Raw genomic sequence first — 26,074 nt, forward strand, 5'->3', positions numbered from 1 at the left:
TGTGTTCTTGTTTCCCTATGATATTCCTGGTATTTTCCACTGGAAATCTTTAAGGAAATTTTATATTAATCTTGGGATATTTATATAATACCCAAGGCACTTTAATAGTTTTCTTCTTACACCTTACATTTATAATTCTCTTCTTCCCCAAACACTTTATTTCTTTTGTTTGTTTGGACAGAAATGCAGGTCTTTTGGGCAACAGACAGACTGCAGTGTCCCATAGATTGTAAGCTTTGAGCAGGACCCTCTTACCTCTCTGTCTGCCTGTATTATTCAGTATTGTTTTATTGCTGCTGGTTCCCAATTGTAAGGCGCTACGGAATTTGCTGGCGCTATATAAATACATGTCGATGATGATGATGATGTTTGTTATGATTTTATATGACTGTGACTCTGCATGAAACAACATTTCTCCCATCTTCTTCCAAGCTCAAGTGACAAGAATAATGTTACCTTCTTTCTCAATATATGTTCCCAGCTGTATTGCTTTGTCTCTCTTAATGTACCACCCACTACCAAAAATGTTGGTATAAGAGATGATGACAATAATAATAATATACAAAATATACATTTTATTTATCCATTTAGGGACGGACATATAAAGTTATCCGAGCAAGCGTGGCAGTAGGGTGCGATGGTACTATGGTGTTGCGACAATAAATAAAACATTGCTGACGAAGTCAGGATGGAGTGTGACCTTCTGAGTCTAAGCGGGGGATTCTGCAATGTAAAGGAGCCAGTACTAACTACTAAAAGCACAGAAGGTCCTTTCACTACTCCAGCTCCTTATAACTTCCTAGATAAATGAATGTAATGGATAATCTGTGCAGTAGACCATGTGTGAACATTGCTGTACAGGAAAAAATGTGTTGTAATCCGTAGCAAATCAGATTCTATTTGTCATTATTCTAGCAGTGCTTGGAGAATAAAAGCAGACATCTGTTTGGTTGCTGCAGGTCACAGCACCACTCCCTTGTGCTCTAGTTGTCATCAATGACCCTAAAAGACTGCAGTCAACAGATGAACCCACCAACTTGATAAAGCTACAGATTTCTATTGATACCCCTCTTAGGAAGACAAACATCTATCTCACCATTATCCCAAATCTGAATTAGGGGTGTAGCATCCCGATGGCCAATAAATTCCCAGGAATTGAGGCTTCTAACTTTGCGACTATGGACTATGTGAATAATTGATGTGCCCATCTCTTAACAATTGCAGACATACTTCTAAGGGAAGTTTCCACTTGTTTCTTTTTCATAATCTTGAATGTTGAGAAAGTCTTTCATAGAGATGAAGTAGGCTAGCGATACACCTAAAAAATAAAGTAGTGTGCAATGTGCACCAGATGTACTATGCAAATCAGCAAGGAATGCTGTCACACAGCCCAACACCAATGTACAATTTGAACCTGCAGCATACTACTGAGTAATTAGGGTCGTAATGAGGGCGGTGCGGCTTCCCAGGGTGCAAGGCTGAGGGGACTCCATGGTCAGTCTCTATTTGTTTCAGGCCCAGCCTCCCAGGTATGCATGTAGTAAAAACTACTTGTCACAATCACGAAGATGAAGTTGGTGACACCTACTAGCAGTTGGCGCTACTGAGTACTGAGGTTACTGAGTCTAACATGCCCCTGGATTTCACCAGGGACCCCCGCTAGGAGGTATGGACTTCGCTGCAAGAGACGTGCAGTTTGCGGCCCTCAGTATCAGTTAGCTGGCGAGGTATCAAATGAGGCAGCGGTGAAGGAGCACCAGCATGCAGAATGGAAGTCTAGATGCAGCAGTACACAGGAAAGTCAACAAGCCGGGTCAAAACCAGAGAGACAAACACAGCCAAATTAGGAGCAGGAGAATGGTCAGGAAGCCGAGTCAGAACCAAGAATCACTTTAAGACAAAATCAGGAACCAAAGGAGAAGTCGGGACTAGCCAGGGTCAGAATCCAAATCGGTAATAAGCACAGGAACAAACGCTGGAGCAAGGCTGAAGACCAAATACTCTGGCAAGCAAATGGTGTCAGAGTGTTCTTTAAATAGAGGAAAGAGATCCCTGATTGGTGCTGCCACAATCTGCGGGAGGAACGCAACCAATCGCTGACTAGTCACTATGCGATGGACCGTGATGTCCTGCGCATGCGTACGGATCGTAAACAGGAAAAGAGTCTCTAGTCACTATGCGACGGGTTGCCAAGCTCAGCATACGCATACGAATAGAATGGGGAATGTGCATCGCTATGCAACGGGACGCAGGCATCGCATGGAGGCAGGCGCCCGTCTAGAGGCAGAAGCAGGACGGTTCCTGACACTACAACAGGAGTTGTAGAAAACCGGGAGGGATTTGGGGAGATACAGGGGACTGGAAGGAGATTGTCTAAGTCAAATCACACTAAGATCTTGGCCATGCGGTCTGTGTAAATGACACTGAGGTCTGTGTAATGGAGACTGTGAAAATAGCACCTAGGTCTGTGTAAAATGGTCCGTACATTGGAAGTGTAGTTTAACTATGCACTGTGGTTTGTGTAAATTACACTGGGGTCTGTTCACTGCTTGTTGCGCATTAAAGTCTATGCAGTGGGCTGTGTGCAAACTACAATTGGTTGTGCAAATGATAATTGAAGTAAGCACTGCAGTTTGTACAAATACTTGTTCATGCAACTGTCCCAGGGCTATAAAAGTTAATTAGGTTTATGCAATGGGCTGAAATCAAACTGAAATTTGATATATGAAATGGGGTGTGGTGCTATTAATGCAATGTAGGATCTCTATTAAATTTGGGGGGAAATTTGTATGCTATTAAATTTATATTGGTGCTGGCTGGAGGAAAAGGGAATGCAATCATTTTAATGTTGATACTGGTGGTGGTGAGCAATGTGTCTGTTTATTAACTGGGAAGGCTATTAAATTAATGTTGGGCTGGTTAGAGGGGATGCCTTTTTAGTAAACATGGGTGCTATTAATATAATGTTGAGGCTGGTTGGAGGGAAAATAGGAATATGTGAATGCTATTAATTTTAGGACTGGTTGGGGGGAAGGAGGCCTATTTATTAAACAAAAAAAAATCTAATAATTTAATGTCAAGCTAGTTGGGGATAGGGTGGCCGAGAGTGTTCACTCATTGCCAAGCTTTCCTAGAACGCAGCATCTACTCCCACCATGAAGGAGATAGGGTGTCGCCAATGGTCTCTTTTGCTCAGGGCACAAAAAACGTTTAGCTACAGCTCTGTCTTAAATGACTCAATGAAACCTAATATTATTGCTATAAAAAAGGGGCTTCCACTAAATGTTGACTATGAGTGTGAACACTTAATAAATAAATAAAACAAAATAACATTAACATTTTTAAGCTGCACAAAAAAAGGGAAATTATGTTCTAAAATTCCTGGCCTGGAGAGGTCTGTCTGCTAATATACACAGCCTATTCTGAAATATCAGCCTCATCATGTCTGATTCATTGTGTGCCAGGGAATTTGGAGCTTGACCAGGGCAGTCTAGTTAAACTTTATTGAAATAAGTGAAAAAATTTAGTATTAAAAACAAAAGTACTTAAATTTGGTCTACAGCTAAAGTAAAAGGATGCACACTGAATCAGACACATAGTGACATTTTCAATAATCATTTTTACTGCAATGATTCATGTAAAAATGCTATTTTGGCAGCCAACCTAAACCCATTTTAATGATGTCTTTTAAACAGTCATTGTATGTCTTCAAATGAATGCTAGAGCTGTGTAAACCACAGCACATTTAAACACATTTTTTTAAACTTTTATTGGCATTTCCATCTTCTTTACTGAGCAATTTATTGGTGCCAGTTTCATTTTCAAACTCCATATAAAATGATGATGGATTGAGCCGCACAGTGCGAGTGGCTTGTAGCAGGCTTTTACATGACAGTGTTAGGTTTCACAGGGTGAAATGCTTATCCTAATGAAACTGAAACCTTGGTGCACTCAGAACATGGTGTCACACGTCGATGACTTTGTAATTTGATCGATACTGCTCTGTGCTGGAAATCCAATGGCGTCACAAAGACGTAAAACAATAATAACACTGTCACGAACACGCTCCCAGCTGCCGTGACTTTGGGGTGTTTGCTATATGAGGTTGCACACGACTTCAGCCTGCAGTCTCTCTTCCTATCACACCGGTTATAGATCTACTGAATCGCCCCCAAACAGCGCTCACACCCCCACACACTTCAGGTTTGTCACCACCTATTGAATACGGGCTATAGGACCCCAATATACTGTCCCAAACTGGCACACAAGGCTTCTAGCTACCACATGCTAACAAAGCCCCCACCAGGAAACAAAGGGTTAACTCTTTAGACCTCCAGACTGTTACACAAATGTGAATGCAAGCACACACTAAGCTTGTTAATCAAATGTATCAATAAATCACACACCGGCATTCAAAGGGTTAACTTGATTGAGTTATAGTCTTCTTAACAGGCTAATTGATTAGTTAGATTATCAAGGACATCACATATTAAATTATACAAATATAATATACAAAATTACAAGGCATTCAGATATAAAGGAAAAAAATAATAAACAACTGATATAACATACACAAGCAAAACAGTTTAAAATAAAAGGGATCACATTTAGAATATCAATTACATGAGTTGCATAATCTGTACCATGGGAAATTGGCTAGGAAGATGGACAGCTTATCAATGTGGATTGATTTTCTCAAAAGACTGACAATTTGTTGTAACTGGTCTCAGCTTTTTAAAGGCACCTTTACACCTTCCCACCTCCTGGGGGTTGTGGTCTGTGATACTTTTTTCAATCACCATTTGCATGTTGTCTGATTTACTACCCAATTCTACTATGCAACACAACTTTTCTGTGTTGTGTCACACAGACCTATTTATTTGTCCATCTTTTGATACCAAACACACCTAAATCAGGTGTATTCATAGAGCTACACTCATTTCCTTAAATTCTCTGTGGGGCAGAATTCATAATTGGACATATGAGCTGCCCTTCAGCATGCTATTGAGGAATATGTGGTTGATCACTACTTTCATTGATTTTAAGTGGCATAAATTAAAAGGGAATTATTTTTGTCCATATCACATAGAGCCAAGTCAGCACATGGGCTCTTTGAGCCAGACACCCTGCTGAGTGGTTCCTAAAAGTCCATTCCAGTGTCCAAAAACTAACTTGTGTCATGATATAGCTCACAGAAGGGGCTCTTTGAAGTTGCCACAAGTCACACTGCTATCTACTCACACTGGGATGTGCAGAGTCCCTGAATACACATACAACAGACTCTTTGACTTCACATTTTACACTTTAGTAGCTCAACTTATCAATGGATTCAATTATTATAAAATATTTACACTGCAGTTATGATTTAGGCCTTATCCCCCAAAATTATGTGATGAGTTAACCCTTATAAATAACTGTAAGTTCTCTATGTTCACGACAAACATGATAACATCAAAAAGTGAGTCAGAAAGTTTACTGTATCTGTTGAGTCATGTGAGATGGTCTTAAACAGCAGTGTGAATGTGTGTGCGTGTTATTATGTTTATAAATAGAGACACCTCAGGGTGAAGCTATTACTCAGATTTACAACTGCCACTGTGATTGAAAAAAAAGATGCAGCTGAGTCTAAACAAAAATGGTAACTTGACAAACTCTTGGACAGATAAAGTACATTGAACGCTTTTTTAAAGAGTCTACCTCCAGGCAGAAGCTGGCAACACACATCAATCTGTGACATGGGCCGGAGATGAGATGGATGTTTTCTCTCTCAGCTTTTTAACCTGCATTCAATAAATTACTTTCCAACAGTCTAGATGCCCTGTTGTACGTCACTTCTATTTTCACATTATCATTTTAAAACCATCTGCCGCTTGCTTCACTTTAGAGTGATAGTCACAGATAAGCCTTTCTTAGGAGGAATACACTGTATCTTCTGAGACGGAGCCAGTGCAGGTGTGACTAATAAGTTACAGTGTTCTAATGCCTGAGCAAAACTTACTGACAGGTGCTTTTGTTATGTATGTATCAGTGCTCAACCTTCTGAAATGTAATATCATATGAAAACGAAGGCTAGTGTAATGACAGAAGACCTTATAATTTAGTGTATGTGTGTGTATATATATATATAATTATTTTTTTTTAACATATGTTTTATCACTCTTGCACCCCGTTCTTCACATTAATTAATTCCAACTTGTGTCAGGTGAATCCCAGGTCTCCCATGGCTGCTAGTGCTTGGGAAAGACTTGCCTTTAAAATCTGTGTGCAGGTAAGCCTTAAGCCCAGATAAATAGCATAGCATTTGATCATGTTAGGACTGACCAGATTGGGAAGACTTTGGCGTTAGTTGGTCAGCTTAACATATATTGCAATATGTGGAACTAACATTCCCTGTTTTTAATATAGAACAGTATTTAGTACAGCATTAATTATGTGTTTGGAGAGTGCAGAGTATCCCTGTTTATATATATATATATATATATATATATATATATAATTTTTTTTTTTTAACATATGTTTTATTTTTTTCACTAAAATACAGAAGGGGTAACGAACAAGAAATAAAGTGCAAACAGAAAATCAAAGTACATTAGACATAAAGAACATAAACCGTGTAACACATACTTGCCAACTCTCCCGGAATGTCCGGGAGACTCCCGCATTTCACGTGAGTCTCACGGACTCCCGGGAGAGTGTAGCAATCTCCCGCATCTGCCCACTTCCTAGTGAAGTGGGCAGAATTAGGTCCAAAACGTCGCGATTCACCGGGAATCGCGGCATTTGGCCCCGCCCCCTGCTGTAAAATGATGTGTTTGCGTCATTACGTTACAGGGAGTGGGTCCAAAATGACGCAAATTTTGGAGCCCTGCCCCCCATCACACCCCCACCTCCCCTGGCACGCTCCCGGAAGCCAACTTTAGAAAGTTAACAAGTATGGTGTAACAGCATCTCAAAGGCTACTAATAAAAGTAACATATCCCATTGCGTTCAAACCTTGACTTCTATGTACAAATTTGCAGGACAGCAAGCATTAATATAATCTTAAATTGACATGAAATGTTAAAGTGAATATTTGAAGACTAATAAAATCGGTACATATACACATTTCAAAAACATGAACAGTAATAGTTATTTAGAATATTAAAGCTGCCATTATGGTAGTTGAAAATAAAATATTACATACTCACAGTTTGCAATATTAAGGAACAATTATTCCACTTTAGACATGTTCAATACACAAGCAATAGTCTATAGGGAAGGACTTAAGGAATCAGGTTACTCAGAAAAAGTCATTGATAGATAGGACTTTGAAAAGGGCAAGGAATTTTAAAGGGGAAGATTAAAATAAATAACCCTAAAGATGAAGAGAATAACTTTTGCGCCCTTTATCACCCAGTATAACATTTCGGATGCAAAAATGTAAAAAAATCAGAGCACTCATTGGCACATCCTAAAAATGGACTCAGTCCTCTCTAGACAGTTCCCATAAAAACCCAGTCTTGTTTTTAAAAAGGCTAAGCCTCTAAAAACTGATTTTCTTTTGTGGGACACGTAAAATCTCTCTCTGAATATATATATATATATATATATATATATATAAAATATATATACGCACACACCTTTTGTCACAGTGTCCTTGCTCTAATTCAAGTGCTGTTGGTGAGTTGGCAATGAGGGTGCTGCGGAGAAAATGTGTTTTTTTGGGGTACAGGAATTTTTTAACCGTACCCCCATCTCTTCCATAAGTATCATTTTGAATCGCCACCAAAAAAAAAACATTTGTTACCTGCATTTAAGAAAAAAATATTGCCAAGGCAGCTGAGCCCATCAATGCTTGTCTGGAGTGGTACTCATTAACTTACTGCTGTGCTGGGCCAGTCTCCATAGTTATGTACAGGGCCATCTTAACAACATTATGGGCCCCCGGGCAAAGCAGTGCACCGGGGCCCCTACATATATAGAATATATATATATATATATATATATATATATATATAGATATAGATGTATAGAGATAGATGTATAGAGAGAGATGTATAGAGATACAGATATAGATATATAGAGATAGAGATAGATAGATGTACTTGCTCAGTGACCTTTGAAGGTTTTCTTGTAGGTGTTTCCTTTTGCAAGATTATTTATTCTAATTAAGAGCCCTGCCTATGGGGCCCCCTTGCCCGTGGGGCCCCCGGGCACCTGCCCATTGTGCCCAATGGAAAAGATGGCCCTGGTTATGTACATACACAAGCTGGCTTGCCGATTCCCGCATGCCAATGGACCTGGAAGACCAGGTTTGGGGTTTTGTAACAAATAAAAATGGTACAAAACATAATTTTATTTTATTTTCAACTACATTTTTTAAATAATTACTTTAAAAAAAATGCTTTATTCTAACAATAAAAAAATGTTTTTAATGCTTTTGCTCTGTTAATACCATCCTGAGATGGCATTAACAGAACAGGAATCGAGGCGGTACAAGTACCACTGCAACACTTGTTGAACAGAGTTCCCATTCAAAGACATGGAGAAGCCTTTGCTAGTGAAAGTAAGTGAAATATACCTCTGGCAGGATTAACGATTTTTTACGGCTTTGAGGCTGTTTCTCTTGTAAAAGATGTCAAATTTAAATTATAATTTATTAAATAAAATTACATTTCTTAAGTTAATGTGTTTAAAAACACTAGCTTAAGAAAAAAACAAAGTAAAACAAAATATTAGCGTGGCTATTGGGTTGGTTTCATTAGAGAAATGTGTGCCAATACAGTAAATAAATACACAGCACAGTGAGTGGAATGAAATACTAACTCTGCCAGTACATTTCCAAGTGACATGGCTTAATTGAAATGTTTTATCTGAGTGTTTATCTGGCAGAGGTGCAAACATAGTTCGCTCTTTGCTTCTGTGATTACCAGGGCTAATAGCAAGTCGTTTTCATTTCATGTATTTAATCAATCCAAAATAAAATGATTTTTGTCTGCATTTCCTAGTGTAAATTTCACAGATGAATTATGGTTTTTCGATACAGTGTGATGTAAATTGTATTAACGTCTCGTCAGCTTAACCACTATATGCTGTAGCTGAGTGTATATTTTTCAATTGAGTATAAAAGATGAGACATGTTTATAGTTATTCAATACTGTGAAAAAATGTCAACTGCAACATAATGCAAAATAATTGCATGCTAGTTATCCTCAACGGATCAAACAGGCTACTTTAAATATTTGTAAATAGTACTAAAAATGCAATACTAAGTTATTTTATATAAAACTACTTGTAAACAAAAATATCCATGTGCCATTTCCTTGAGTAAAATAAAAAGCACCCAACTAAAAGTGATCCTGGCATGTAATGGTATCACATTTTCACTGAGAACTAGTATATGATTAGATGATGTGCCCCAGGACCACCGCTCAACAACAATCATCAAAAATAAGGAAACTATGGGAAAAAACAATTTAATGTTGGCCACACTTGGAGTGATACCAGCAATTTTGCCAAATATCAGAGTGACCTCAAAATGATCTGTATGTGTGAAAATTAAAATGAATTGGACCGATATTATGCAGACCCAAAACTCAAGTCAGTGGGTAAACACTGTCAATCTGTGAGTGTGTTTATTTGGTGAACACACTAAACCCGGACCTGGCTGCATTAGTAGGACATGTATGGTCAAATTGGAAAATGATCCTGTTACTTGGTGCTTGAACTGAGAAACAATATTTGTGTGGCCTGAAATAAAAGTAACAGTATAAAGGTCAAATAGTACAGGATTGGAAGACACGCATAAGATAAAATAGGGGGGGTTTCCTAGTCTCTGGAAACCCCTGTCCTGCCTGGTGTGCCTGACTTTTTCTTTTTTTTTTGCCCCCCACTTCCTCCACCCGCGCGGGGGGGGGGGGGGAACGATCAAATCATTGGTGATCAGTGGAAGCAACAGGCAGCCAATCGTGGAGCTGCCTGTTGCTGATTGGCCTCAGACAGGAACTGCTCACTTCACTTCCTGTCTGAGCAGTGAGGAGCAATGCAGCAGAGGTGCCAGTATCACATCACATCACTCAGCAATCCCTGTATATTGTAAGTCCTGTATGTTGTAATGGTGGTGGCACTCTGGAAATTTTTTTGGCTTGTAATGTCCAACGTCTGGCACCCAAAAAGTAAAATGTTGCCTATCCCTGAACTAGATCATAGAATGAAGCAATACTGAGGGATTTATTTATTAACAATCATTGATAACGATGATATTCACAATAAGCTGACTCTGCAATACTGGCCTGGAACAGTAAGGATTAAATTACCACTTTGGGGTCAGTCCAAAATGCACATGCGCCAGCTGTCAACCAGCTCTCATTTTTCTTATGACTTTCTACCTGAGATGGCGATAACAGAACAAGTATAGCAGAGATACAGGTATCAATTCCCTAGGAACTAGTGATATCACTGATGTGATATTATATATTGGTTCAGACCATAAAATCGTTGCCTTTACTCTGTGACAGGTCCACTTTAAAATTAACTGTTAGAGAGTTGGTACATAGAACTCTGGAATTTATTTTTTATGAGTAATGACAAAAACTAGGTAATTTATCTCAATCCAAGTATTTTCGGCCTGATTTATGTGTATAGTCTCTACCGATTCTGATCATGACATCAGACTGAACACATTTATATCTAACTTAAGTTGTCTGTCCTAATTTGCACTGAGACTTCACTTTTTGGTGCTTCTGTCACTCATTTCTACACCTACCCTGTCCTCATCTTCAGATACCCTTGTGTAAGAGGCAGGTGCTCAAGAGGTTACTCTTCTCGTACCACTATCCTCCAGATACGATATATGAACAATGGAATCACTGCACACACAAGGTCACAATTTGGTTGATCAGCAGTTGTGATGAAAATTCAGATTGCAATTTGTGTAAGGGCCATTAAAGGAGATTTCATAATGATAGTTTTACTCCTCTCTTCACATAACCTTACAGTGGCAGCGGTCATCTTTCAACTAAACTACTATAATGCAAATTCTGTCAGCATATGAAATAATTGTGGGAGCCTTTAGTTTTTTCATTTCCATCTGTCTAGAATAACACAATGCAATAATATGAAGTTGTGTAACCTGCTAGAGTGCATATTGTGCTTGGAGTATGTCACTCACAAAGCACGGTAGCTCGAGATCCCTTGAGCAAAGTGGTGATTACCGCAGTGTAGCAGAAAATAAATACTGAAGAGATTAAATTTGACTGTGGCATGTCAGCCTTTTTATTTAATGCTTCCTTATCGCGCAGTGAAACTGCATCCTGACTCACATACTGTAGCTGCTTCCAAAAACCCCAGCAGCATATGAGAAGCATTTTAATAGCCCCTTTAGATTATATATGCAAGAAAAAGTATATTATATTGTTAAAATGGTGAGCAGTTTACAGCATACTGTTAAATAAACAAGGTCAATGTAGGTATTGTAGCAGATGGATTATGCACAAGGTCAATGTATGTATTGTAGCAGATGGAATATGAACTTAATGTAACAGAGACAAAAAATATTTTCTTTTCTAATGCAGTATAAGATTTTTTAAGGGCTTTTTTTAATACTGTTTGTTTTTTTTTTTTAACAAGGGGCTGGAGCTTTAGTGTCTTCTGTTTAAATAAAATGATTTTGGCTAAAAAAGTTTTTGGTTTTTAAATTATACTTTATACATTTTTAAGTATAATGGTCAAGAGTTCTATTACCCCTAGCTTCACCATCATTTGTTACTGAGATGCCCACCATTCAGAGGGTCTGGGGTCATGCCCTTTTTTTGTCTTTCCCTCTACAATAGTGGCAATAGGGTGGGGGGGGAGGGCAACACTAGTGGTCCTATAATTTGCCTAGGGAGGATCCCAGTTTTGAATTTATTTTTTTATTTGTAACAACACTGCTCGTGGTCCGAGCCATATTGCTGTTAACGTTAGCTTAACCAGAATATGCCTATTCTTCTAGTGAGGTTTGATAAATATGTGAATTAAGGTAGTTTGTTGTTTGCTGAACAAGGAAGATATTCACAATGTAACAATATAATATAATGACTTTCGATCAATGAACACCTTAGACTGTAAGTTCAGATAAATTCCTAAATCCATTACTTATATATTTGCAAAGGCTTTTGAAGCTTTGTGTAAAGCAACTTGCAATTTATATTTCATGTCCCTTTTATTGATTTAAAGGTTTAACACCAGCCTACTAGATCGATTTATCTAGATAGTGATCAGTGCTGTGCGCCATTATTGAGGAGCATAGAAACACCCACAGAAACAAAAAACAATTTCCAGTCCCTGTCCGGCCTCTCTATAATAATTACAGGTTTTAAATGATAATTCCAGCCAAGAAATATATTTTAATCAACACTCTTGCCATCCCCCCAGATGAGCAGATCTATACAGGTCTAGCATAATGGGTCAATCGCAGGTCAAGTTCAATATAATAGGACCCCCGCAGTTCAGGAGAGCTCACCGCGCAAGGGATACATTTCATAAATCTCTAATATAAAGTCCCATCAGAAGGCATGCAAAAAAATTCTATTAAATAAATTAACAATTCGTAATAATACTTAATAAAAATGCATGTTAAAACAAAATAATTTATTTTTGTTTTTTAACATGGAACACATAAATAAGGATGGTCTTAATGTGCACTGTACATTGAATACATTTTTAAAGTTAAATTATAATAGATACTGTATGCATGGTGTGTTTAGAATTAGTATGGATCCAGATAGATGGATACTCTCTATGGGCTTGATTTATTAAGAAGTGTAAATGGCAATACGTTGCATATAATCTGCACAATTACTCTGCGCATGCAGAGAACCACAGCATCCAATCAATCTTCAATAGCAAGAAGACCTTTAATACAGCCTATGATTTGAAGGGCGTAACGGGGAGTAAGGGTGTGACAATTCAAGCTTTCGACATCGCAAAGGTACGTGTTTTATCAGTCATAACACTTGCACCAGCTACAGGTCTGGTGTAAGTACCGATTAGCAATGATGACTGAGTATTCATGCTAGAACATGTGTCTATTATCAGGAGCAACTATAAAAATATATTTTATGCACAATAGACATTAAGAACAGCCTAATAAATGTATTTCATGTAGAATTTTTTTTTTAAATTACAACTTTTTTTTTTTATTTGTAATGTTTTCTCATGAATGACTAAATTATTAACATGTAATATTAATTGATTTTTTTCCTGTGTGTTCTTTTGTGACTTGAAATTCCACATAGACATTGGACATATTCTGCAGTGTCCTGTCCGTTAGAGCAGAGTGAACCTAGACTCATATTCATCAACAGACGGATTTTTAGATATGCTCCTTGTTGGATACGGACTTGCATAAACCCAATGTATTAGCATTTTTGAAAACTGCACATTACGTTCGTTTTGCATTTGTTAATCAGACCCTTTAAATCTAGTAATAAACTTTTGAAAACATCTTCCATTCAGATCCATCACTCATACAGGAAGTAAGTGGCAGAGGCTCTCAAAGAAATACATGCAGTACCAAGCTACCAATATTACCATACAAGACAAACATTAGATTAATATCTATCGTCACAGTGACTTGTTTGAAGCATGTATTTCAGTGTAGGGACTAGCAAATATGAAGACTCTTGACATACCCTTGACGCTGCGCTATAATGTTTCAATATGATCAAAATATGAACTAATACATCATAGTTCAGATCATACTTGCCAACTTTTCCTCGTTGGCTTCAGGGAGATCCAGGAGGAGGTGGGCGTGACGCAATGATTGTCACAATTTTGGCCAACTACAGCAGGGGGAGGGGCTAAAATGACAATATTTGCGTCATTAAGCCCCACCCCTTATCTATTGCAAGGGGCGAAAAAACGGGAGGTTGCCCTGCTCTCCCAAGAGCCCAGAAATGCGGGAGTCTCCCTGACATTCAGGGAGAGTAGACAACTATGCGTTAAAGAAAAGCAGCTAATGAATCTCTAGAGACTGAAGTGTCTTTTACATTTCTATCTCCATTACTGAAGTCATGTTGTCTTACCTCTCAGTCTTTGATTAAATCTTGGTCTCCATGAAAATGGCCACCTCAATAGGCATCAATTCATGGACATAGGACACAATTTCTGAACTGTGTCATGAAGCCACAGATGGCGAAGCCAACCGCGTCTTGTACTGGCTCAGCATCAGGGAGAATGCCAGACTCTTCAGGGAGTGAGGGAGATCACCCCTATTTCAGGGAGTCTCCCTGACATTCAGGGAGCGTTGGCAAGTATGCTTTAGATACATTCAGATTTGCAATAGTATGGATAAGCACTGACAATTGTGTTTTCATTTGTATAAATATCACATTTCTTTTAAGCCTTAAATTCTCTAATTACATTGCCTCCACAAATAACAAAACAGCAGGGCTGTGCTGGGCAAACAGTGACTGAGAAATGTCCATCCACGAGCTATAGACTGCATAAAATGATCAATCTTTTGTACAACACTGCCTTTCTATCAGTAAGCTGATTTGAACAATGCTTTTAGGAGCCGAAAACGTCTTTTACCAAAGAGCAATATATTACACTTAACTACATAGCAAGATTATATCAAATGTGAAATACTGTAAAACCTGTCATGATAAGGACACTTATAAATTCCATACTCCCTCTTTATAACACTATTCTCACCTACCAGCAGGTAACATTTCTTAACAAATTTGCAGTAAGAGACAGCAAATCCATTTTTAGGCACCCTGGCTACACTGCCAGCTCTGACATGATGTGTAAAAAGGGAGGATTGTATAAATTAGTGAATTGCTACAAGATGTCTTTTCATATTGGATCAACTTGTATTTTTGGCTTAGTGGCTCTTTTAAAGAGACATGTGAGCGATTTAGACTGACAGGAAATTAAACGTTGGGAGCCCTGAAATGGAACAAAGTCTAGCAATCAATAGCTTTTCATTTTGCCTCACAATTGCTCACAATATAATCATGTATAGGCTTAGTACTCACTTAATTGATTCTGTAATTATTACTTTACATGTCTTCTTTCTACTGTTTATGTATTCACAGTCTCATAATCTACTCTGCAGGTTTATTTTATTGACTTAACACATAATGTTAATAATGACGGATAATACATATTAAAAGACCAATGCTGGCTAATATCACCCACTCCTTCAAAAGTGGCATAGCCATAAATACGGAGTAGCGCTTGGCCGACCGCATCAGTTTCGAAAACGAGCAGAATTAGATCTAGATGCTTGCAGATTTTAAAGGGTCACTAAATGTAAAAATGCAGGCTAAGAATATTATGTTGTCAGGTGTACTTTGTAATGTCTGGTAACCACTCTGCACCCTTCCCTTGCTCTTTTTTTTCTGTGCCCCCCCCCCCCCTTTACTACTACTAAAAATCTGATAAAAAAAACATTCATGTTAAAAAAATAAAAGCTAAATGTTCCTCTTTACACAGGAGATATCAATATCTTTCACAAATATACAAGTAAATGTTCCAGGAACTTCTCAGAATTAGACATGTTTACAATTAAGGTTTTATTACTATTTTGCATGAGCACCTCACTTTAGGCAATTAAAACATTTAAAATGTATTAGGCTTAGAAGTTTGTTCATAGGTAAGGTCCCGTTTACTCTATGTCGTACAGGTATAGATTGGATCATTCATCTTGATAGTTTAAAAATGTGTATGGCACCCAAAACGATTCTTCTATATAATCAAAAGCCCTTCTAAACCAATCATATTGGAATGAGCCGAATGGAAAACCTGGTGATTGATATTTGTGAAGCGGCATCAGTGATGTAAAAACAGGAACTACTGTAGTCTGATTGCCAGATCTGTATGACTTGGCCTTTCACTTTTGCAGCCATTAATTAAATAGGTAAGATAACAATAAGATAACAATAAGAGTTAGTGACTGCAATGGCCTTGCTGGTGCTGAAAGCTCTACGCAAGGTTTTATCTTTTATCTTTAACAAAACAGTAAATAAGAAATACTATGTTCTGCTTCCTGAATGCCTACTGTGAGAGGGAGTTGGCCTCCTGATGAAGGACCCATGGCATATTTGTGAAGCAAGCATCTATCTGGCCTATGCCACAGTGAATGATGTGCTCGGTTGCCATCTAAGTTGGGATACCAGAGCACACTGAGCTACACCCTGAAGTTCATCTGAAAGTGAGCATCGATGGAAAGCTACCAGCTGATAGGAGGTAAATGCTTACATGAATTCAAGTTTACCACATCACTGTCATAAAAAATAAGGCATATACAGAATAATATATAAGTAATAATAAGGAATTTTACAGCTTACAGTAAATTCATAAGAGTACATTTTTATAATAATTCTTTTAATATCTCTTTTTAATGCGAGGGTGACATACCAATTATAAACGCTAATAATTAATGCTAAAACTTAAGATAGCAAGTAAGATAGTGCTCTATTATATGCAACTAAAAATTACGTCATCATCTCCAGAGAATCATCTAATTTGCATGTTGTAAAACAGTGTTTTTAAGGATGGGATTTATTGGTCAATAAACTATTCTGATACATTAGCATTTATTCAGTTCCACAATGCAAATACAAAATAAATAAACCGAATTAGGCAAAGCTGGTAGTTTTCTTGCATTTGCAAAAGATAGAACAGATGTAACATGAAATACGCATAGACTACGCAAGACTAATGATAATTGTATGCTAAGTCCCACAAGTGCTCCAGGAGCACAGTATTATCTCGTTTTCCAGGTCATGCTGATTCCCATCTTATCCAACATCGCTCTAATGAATTTGTCATGATTATAAATTGTACAAATGGAAGAAAGAAGCACAGGAAGGGATAAAATAGCATGAACAACAGAAGACAGAATGAACAATAAAAGTATTTTGTGTGCTACAATTGGACATATCAAACAAGATACCTACACCAAATGTGGCAGATTACTAACAGACATTGAAGATGTCAGCTTCATTACGTAGCAAACAAATTCGATGCATGGGACCAAAGCCTGTTTTTTACCTCTTAAGAAACATTAGTCAGTACCCTTTTCTAACAAGGTGATGGTCGACCCACAAAACAGGGTTTACAATGCAATATTTACACAAAAGCCAGCTGCCTGATGTCCAAAACTTATACTGTGAGAATTAAGTTCCTGTCCATCAACGCCAGCAAATCAGACTTAAGGCTATATTTACTAAGCTGCGGGTTTGAAAAAGTGGGGATGTTGCCTATAGCAACCAATCAGATTTTAGCTGTCATTTTGTAGAAAGTACTAAATAAATGAAAGCTAGAATCTGATTGGTTGTTATAGGCAACATCCCCACTTTTTCAAACCCACAGCTTAGTAAATTTAGCCCTTAAGGTCTCTGAAACTTTTCATTTTTTTTTTTTTTACAAGTTACCCTGTGCAGTGGTAAATATTTAATAAGTGATTGCTAAATGTGGAAGTATATTCGAAGTAACCCCTAATCTGAGCAAATTTATACCGAGTCATTGCAATAAATGTTTTAAAATACCTCTTCTGATTTGTTTTGTATATGTTTTATTATGTACTAATAAATGTCCTAATACTTTCTCCCAGAAAATTGGTGGCTTTATATTCTGTATATTCTATGATATTGTTCACTAAGAAACGCCAGGGAGAGCAATGAAAAACTATAATATAACTATAGTAACTATAGATATAAGCAACAATGGCGCTAAGTGACTAATACAACGTGATTAGGGAAATAACAAGACAGAAACAATTATAACATAACATACGGTAGGCTGCTTCTTGTCCTTAGGTCCCTGTTTGCAAGCGCACACCTGAATTACAAAACAAAAAACAGAAGCGCCACACATAGTGTATTACAACTTATAGTGATACATATCATGATTGGTAACTACATATCAAAGAACAAATTATTAATGGCTTATCTGGTGCATCAATAGAAAGACTCTTCTTCTTCAATTTTCCATGTTATAAGGATGGATCCATGTTAGGAACTAGAACTCCAGAAAGAGTAATATAGTGTAATATGTTCTTTTTAGATATCAGATAGATAGAGACTTATAAGTATATGCGTACCATATTAAACTTTCTTAGGAACATGTAAACAAATCAATAAGACTGGCAATAAAAATTACAAAAGCTTTAATAATCATAAAAAAGTACAGAATCAGAATTCCAAATGCCTGTACATTAAGACAATAAAAATTAAGGTTATCTACACTCCTCAAATGCGTAGGGTACCTAATTGCGATTGAGGTAATATAATTTATATTATAACATACAAAAAATTAAAACACACAAAAATTTATGTCTGTCTAAATACAAAAATACTGATCTAATTTTTTTTTACCAAAAAATACACATATTTTTAATCAGATATGTATATACATCATTTTGTTGGGGTTTTTTAGCCCATATGGGTAGCATTAATTTTATACAGCCAATAACCATCTAAAATATATAATAATCATTACTTATTTAATTCAAAATATATATAAAAATACATCTAAAAAGACTAGTATATTAAAAATGAGCTACATATAACAGAAATTATAAATAAAGATTACATGAAATAAAAATCTGTAAAGGAAAATAAAGAAAAAGACAATATACTGTATTAACAACCTTATTATTATCAATTAATAAAAGGTGCTATTTCAAATGCTTAATTTAATCCAAAAAGTGCCAAAGTGCTCAGTTTATAGATGCAGTACATCTCTCCACAGGTTAATTTATTTGCCAGATCACCACTTCTTGTGCCCAGAGCCACATGTTAGATAGCTTTAAACCTCAAACCACTCTTATCCACTTTAGAAACTTTAGAAAGTGTCTTGAAACTGAATGCAATTCAGATTTATTCTTAATGAACCTTACATGTAAATCTTGTATATGCAATTGAAGAACCCTCTTAGTTTTTACAACATATAAATAGCATGGACACTCCAATAAATACACTACTGAAGTCGTTTAACAATTAATCAACTTCCAGATCTTAAATGTATTAGTGTTAGAGGAATCTGAAAAAGTCTTATTAGAAGAATACACTAATTTGCAAACATTACAACTTGAACATTTGAAAAATCCATTAGTAGGCTTCACTAGAAAAGTCTCATTCTCATTATCCTTAATATTATTCAACATACTTGAAGCTAAAAGTGTTTTCAAATTCTTTGTTCTCTTGAATATAATATCAGGTTTCTCTGAAACCACAGACACTAATATCGGGTCCATACGAATAATGCTCCATCTTTTTTGTATGCAAACTTAAGGTTAAATTCATTGTTACCAATACAATTAAAAACTCTGTCAAAAGTATCTAATGAACCATTCCAAAATAATAAAAATATCATCAATGTACTTGCGGTATAAGATGATATGCTTCACAAAAGTTTTATTTTTATACAGGGATTCATAATCTCATTTCCCCATATACAAGTTAGCGATGCTTGGCACAAATATTGTGCCCATAGCTGTACTGCAAGTTTGTAGATAAAAATCCTCCAGAAATTTAATATAATTGTGTGAAAGGATGAATAAAACCAAATCACAGATGAAGATTTTATGTTCAACACTTAAATTCTTATCTAATGCTAAGAAATATTTAATTGCTTCTATCCCTTTCTTATAGTCAGTATGTCTAAGATGTGACCTTCTGGATAAAGGCTTTTTCTGTGGCTCTCAAAATTAAGGGCCTATTTATCAACCTGTTGCGGTATGACTGATTTTCTAACACTGCTCATCGCAGCAACAGAGAATCAATTATCGCTGCAAATTACCCAAAAAAATATTTAATTGTGTGGGTATTATAAATGTAATATTGGCTTGACAATAAATATATTGTCCGTATTAAATGTGGAGGTTTATAGTTTCATTTTGGAGCTGGTTGGGGTTAATTATGTCTATTTGTTAAATGTGGCTGTTATTGAGTTAATGTCCAGATTGATTTAGAGAAGGCCTAGGGCTAGATTTACTAAGCTGCGGGTTTGAAAAAGTGGGGGTGTTGCCTATAGCAACCAATCAGATTCTAGCTTTCATTTTTTTAGTACTTTCTATAAAATGACAGCTAGAATCTGATTGGTTGTTATAGGCAACATCACCACTTTTTCAAACCCGCACCTTAGTAAATCTAGCCCCTAGAGTGTTCACTCATGGCACAGCTTTCCAGGAGGTAAATAGTACCTATATCTTGCCTAAACAGGGCCCCAATATACCAGGATCTGGTCAAGCAGCAATCAGCAGGTAGATAAAGCTGTAAGAACTGTTAGGAAAGAGGAACACAGTCTGACGACTGTCCTGATACTGGTGGGAAAGTCCAGATTTTGGAGATATGCCCTGAACACTCAGGACTTTGTCTTGACTGCAGGGATAGTAGAAAGGTCTGTCCCACTTCACACTGCTCTCCCAATCTGTCCCTGCCAGCAGCTCTTACTCAGCTGTTGTATGCAGTGGAGGAGGGGCCCAGTACATTCAAAAAACACCCTTGAATCGCTATGCATCTTTCATAGAGTAGCCACCCATAGTACACTCCACCATGATGGAATGTAGCCTGAATGGTTATAAGCAATCCCCAATAAAGAGATTGGGCAAGTCCCTATTGGGTGGCCGTTGTTATGCAATGTTAATACAATATAATAAAATGAAATAATTTGAAGAGAATTACATCAAAGTTTTTTTTTGTAAAAAAGGAAATGTTCAAAGGTAAATATCACATTGGTATATATCATTGGTGAATGAAAATACAACTTTCAAGTCACCTGGCTTTGCTGTTTGTAAATTATAGATCCATTTACATTCCTTCCTCAGCAGTTTGTAATCAAAATACATTGGGACCAAGTTGTAATTTTTCAAAACAGCCAGCAATCTACAATCATGGTACATAACCAGAGGTGCCGAGAGGGAGTGATGGTAGTGGGGGGATGCTGGGGGCCCTGGTCTGCCTGTGTAGTGGGAGTCACCAACCTAATGTGGCCCCACCTATTTTAGTGGCTATGGAAGGAGCCCTAAGATGTTGATGTACCAGGGAGCAAATCTACTCTTGGCGTCCCTGTACCTAACTGCCAAAGAGCTAAACTCACATGCTCCAGAGTGTGTTGGAGAAATTCTCTAGTCATTGATTTTTTGCACTTGACAAAATCTAAATAGTTAAGTTTTACCTGTACTCTGAAAGATTTTGAGGGTAACAGATATTGGCAGGTTTGAGGCTTACCAGCATGGTTATCTAGAGGTGCCCACAAAATTACCTTTGACACTTTTTATGTTACGACCTCTTTTATAGGTAATGGAGGGATTTTGAAAGATGTCCACATCAGACTTGAGGATTTAATAATGGCTAGACATAATGGGACTGATCCATCAAGGAATGCAAAATGAACGTAATTTGCGTTTTTTTAAAAATTTAATTTAACGGAAATTGTAAGCAGGTATGCTCATATTCAAGTTCAAGAGGATCTCAAAAAACATTTCTAGTTGAATACAGAGTATAAGTAAACTCTGCCTATATAACACTTGCCATATGTAGAGAGACACACCACACTGCAGGATACACATAATGCATATGTATATTTAAGTCCCTTCAGAACACACAGATAAAAAAAATATTATTAAATACATTAAACACCTGTTAATAATATAACCATTAATTAAAATACTTTCAAAACAAACTTATTGTTTTTTAAAATGAAATAAATATATAAAGGATGTCCTTAATGCCTACTGTACATAAAATGCATTTTTAAAGTTGCACCTAATTGCAAGCACATGTTCTGGCATGCATATGCATCCATCATCACTATCAATCGGCACTTACACCTGCCCTTACTGTACATGAAATCGGTGATGAAACGCGTCAGGTCACGTGACCAGTTGATTTGATTATTCAGAAACAGACATCGAGCAGGGTGCTAGGTCTGTAGCGCACTGAGTGTTCAATACTTCGGATACCGGTGCTGGCATTTCAGTGGACAACAGCTCGGAACTACTATTTCCAGTCATACCCCCCTGTTGGGGTTGTTTACCATCTGGACACCTATTGGATTTCCAGAGTGTGGCTATCCCTGTCGGGTGAAGCAGGACTGACAGCACAGGATCGTCCCGACACGGTATATCACTTTTGCATGTTTGCTAATAGCTGGATTAAGTAGTCTTGATTCCATATGTCGAGATCTATCTGACAATAGCATCGGGACCTATATCGATTCATCATACTGATTAGCACTTACGGGTGCATTGAGAGTTCTGAGGGACTCAATTATCATATCAGCAGCACTGTCTCGTATTGTCTTTCATCGCTCTGGATATCTTTACTGGACACTTCATTCATTAGGTTATTACGGAGCTCCGTGTTATATTGAGTCATTATCAGCTCATTCATTGAGTCTGTACAAATTTATGAGCTTTAGTAGTCACCCAAGGAGACGGTTATTGGCCACAATTATTTAATCCACTCCCGGGAGACGACTACTTAGCATGTATTGTATCTTCAGATAGGTATTTATGCTTTATTCGATCAGCTGGTCAATTATAGATTTGTTTTATATGTTTTATTGCTTAATAAATTGTTTGTATATATCATATGACTGATGTTTTCAATAGGGGGAATTCTGATTCCAACCCAGCGCTGTTTATTGTTTTTGTACCTTACTGTACATTGCCTACGTACACTTACCCCTTCCCTCCCCTGTTCCACCCTTGAAATCGTAGGCTGTTGGAAGTGTCCTTTACATTCGAAGATGAAATGCATGCACTTGTGTTCAATGGCATATAGTCCATTTCTGAGCATATGAAGAGTAATTTAACGCAAAATACAGCATGTATTGGGATTTACGTTCCTTAATGAATCAGACTCAATTACTCTAACTTCATTATGTTGATAGCACAAACTTCCAAAGTTTTAGGCATCAAAAGGACCGTCCTCTACAGAGTACACATTCAGGAAATCCTTTTGCTAGAAGTTTATTATTTGATTTTCTGTGCTTAGTGCTTATTTTTTTCCATCTTGGCCTACAAATCCATACACTAAACATGGGTAATTGTGCAAAATATTCACATGATGATACAAAACAGTATTTGACCATGTTAACCTAACTTCTGTCGGTTTTTTAAATATCATTTATATATAAAGCTATAATATTTTACAAAACAACACAAGATACTCTATAAAACTGTAAACACACACTAATATCCTGATTTATAGTCCAGGCATACTACATTAGAGATAATCTAAGGCTGTGGGAGGATCTGTCCACAGGCTCCAGGTAAAGTGTGGGTACTTTTAGAAGACTATAAAGAGTCATAGGCCAAGGTAGGGTATTAGGTGGTCACCAATTTGACAAGTTTAATGTAGTCAGATAGTCAATAATAAATATTGGATACGACAGATATCTTCTGCATAAAATGGGTCAGGTTGATAAGTCTGCTGATTGGACAGCTGTGGCAACTGTCCAATCCGCTGTAATCAACACTGACACAAGGCTGTCAGCAATAGTGGGGTTCAAAATTATTTTATCCGCTTCAGTGGAATAATAGACTGTTGCTGACGTACCATTGAATGTTATCATACAAATGGCACAAGACTCAGACATGGGCCCCTAGTTATTTAAATGGACATAAAAAAGAGAATGATTTTTTACCACTAACATGGCAATAAAAGTTCAGTTATCACCGCAATTTATCAATTAAATATCACTGAGACAGCTCAGTGATAATCAGCGGGCTCGGCAATACTGGCCCAGAACAGTAAGGGTTAACGGACTAGTCTCGGTGGATATGAGCATGAGTGAGGCGGCTAACATTTTCATCTGTTATAACATAACAAGTATTGCGACGGCATGGGACTGCTGTCCCCAGTGAATCTTACTGTTTGTCGGGGTTACCGCCAGTTGCTATTGCCACTGAGATAGCCGTTTTCATTGGCAATAGGGCTTTTCACCTATGGACCGCTTGTGGTTCTTATAGTTACGGGAAGTGGTGTTAGTTTGGAAATTTTACAGGGGTAAAGGGGAGTTTTTCTAATAAAATTGCCCTTAAGCAGAACCATTCAGAGGTATAAATAACTATTAGGGCTAGATTTACTAAGCTGCGGGTTTGAAAATGTGGGGATGTTGCCTATAGCAACCAATCAGATTCTAGCTGTCATTTTGTAGAAGGTACTAAATAAATGAAAGCTAGAATCTGATTGGTTGCTATAGGCAACATCCCCACTTTTTCAAACCCGCATCTTAGTAAATCTAGCACTTAGTGTTATTTTCAGAATATATTAGGCAAAACTACCACCAATCTGACAGAATAGCAGCGGAAAATGTTCATTTCCAGTCTATGTCTTCTCTACAAATTTGACAGCTACTGAGTTACAGGTAATCACAGCTAAATATAACAATCTATGTAGAACCATTATTTAATCTATATAGAACAATAAAAGTGTGTCTGATGCTCTTCGTGTTGGCTCCATAAAGAGCAATCCAATGCAGTCATTACAAATAAATCAGCTTTATTATTTTCTTATGAGCACTACATTTGTCAAGCAGATCAGGAAACACTTTAGTAATATATATTTTTACGCACAAACATCAATGGCAAGCACTTAGCAGAGCACACAGTGAAGATATTCTCAGGGGACTATGATATTGTACTGAACAGACTGTACCTGCTCCTCTTCCCATTTAGCATTGTCACACTATTATAATCTTACATTCTAAACAGTAATGCAAATTGTAAAATGCTAAACTGTGCCTTAATGTATTTTCATAATAGATATCTAGATATCAAAACCAATCCTTTCCGCCTGCCTCCTGTTTACATTTGTGTGGAATAGATACCAGCAGGCATAATATATTGCAACAGCGCTCTAAAATAGGAAACTAAGTGATACACAGATTAATACAAATAGCCGCTTCAGATGTGTATTTGCTACAGGGGGTGAGGATGTAATGATGCCCTATTTATGGATATGGTTATCATAATCGACTTTCACCTTGAAAGCAACCTCTGAGGCTTGCCAGTTAGAGAACTGTCTCTGTTTACACCTGCTATGTCAGCTTCCTTTATTGTTAGAGAGATGTTAAACCAGCAATCAGCTGCCTGCAGAATGTGTCTCAAACTGCTCTAGCAATTGCTAATTAGAAGGGAATGTTTACTTTACATCATGTGCTAGTTTTATATGTGACATGCCATCAAACTGCCTAATTACATTTGCCATACCCCTTCATCTACAGCAATTTCTTCATGAGGCACACATCTTATAAAATGCAGCCACTGTTGCCAGGAATAATCTCTTTTTCTAATCTATTTGTTTTGGCAGAAGGCAAAAATAAGACACAAACTGCATGAACTTTTGACATCTATTGCAGACTTCTTATGTCTTCTATGCTTGAAAAATATATCTAAAATGTACCAATTCCCAGCAGTAATAAAACCTGACATAACATATTTACAAACTGCAGGTTGCTATATTTAATTCCTTAAAATAACACAGTGCTTTAAAACATACATCAAAGTTTATTCTAACGTGCTGAGCATTTTTTATTTCTAAACGTTCTATTCCGGTATCACTGCCTGTGTTTAAAAAGTTTGTTCCCCAGATTCAGTGAGGATGAGCTCATGAAAGGTGGTGCAGTTTCCCTTTCATGTGACAGATGGCAATGTGCTAGCACAGTGTCTTGCAAGCAAACCTTTTATTTCCTCACTAATGATAAATCTCTCCAGTTTTCTAATACAAGCAAAGGAAAAATGGGCTCTTACCAAACATGAAGGGATCCTCAGGGTCTGTGGTAGGATGTATCCCATTCCGGAAAGCTGGTAAGATGTAAACAATCCTTCCTTTGAGTGTCTTGCTGTGTGATCACACATGCATAGCACAACACAGAGCACTTATATAAATAGGACAGCCAGTACTGACAGTGCCTGCATATTGCTTGGCTGATCTCAGTAATGTGACATGCGCTTACAGCAATACTCTAGGTCTGAATGGAGAAGGCTGCATGTACAGTATCTCACCACCACAACATATACAAAGCTTTCATGCTTTAAGGCATGCTGGGATTACTACATGAACTGAAGATGCATGCATGTATAAGATGACAG

At 37.3% G+C, this 26,074-nt stretch overlaps 1 protein-coding gene across 1 annotated transcript in view; it reads right to left on the reverse strand.

The window, feature by feature from the left end:
* Window positions 1-25,874, reverse strand: part of AFF3 (ALF transcription elongation factor 3) — a 317,828-nt gene extending 291,954 nt beyond the window's left edge. The window contains exon 1 of the mRNA XM_075200161.1: window positions 25,733-25,874. The gene's annotated coding sequence lies outside the window, so the exon portion shown is untranslated. The remainder of the gene's footprint in view (window positions 1-25,732) is intronic.
* Between the last annotated feature and the right edge of the window lie 200 nt (window positions 25,875-26,074).

Source organism: Mixophyes fleayi, chromosome 2 (genome assembly GCF_038048845.1).
Source record: "Mixophyes fleayi isolate aMixFle1 chromosome 2, aMixFle1.hap1, whole genome shotgun sequence".
Taxonomy (NCBI): domain Eukaryota; kingdom Metazoa; phylum Chordata; class Amphibia; order Anura; family Limnodynastidae; genus Mixophyes; species Mixophyes fleayi.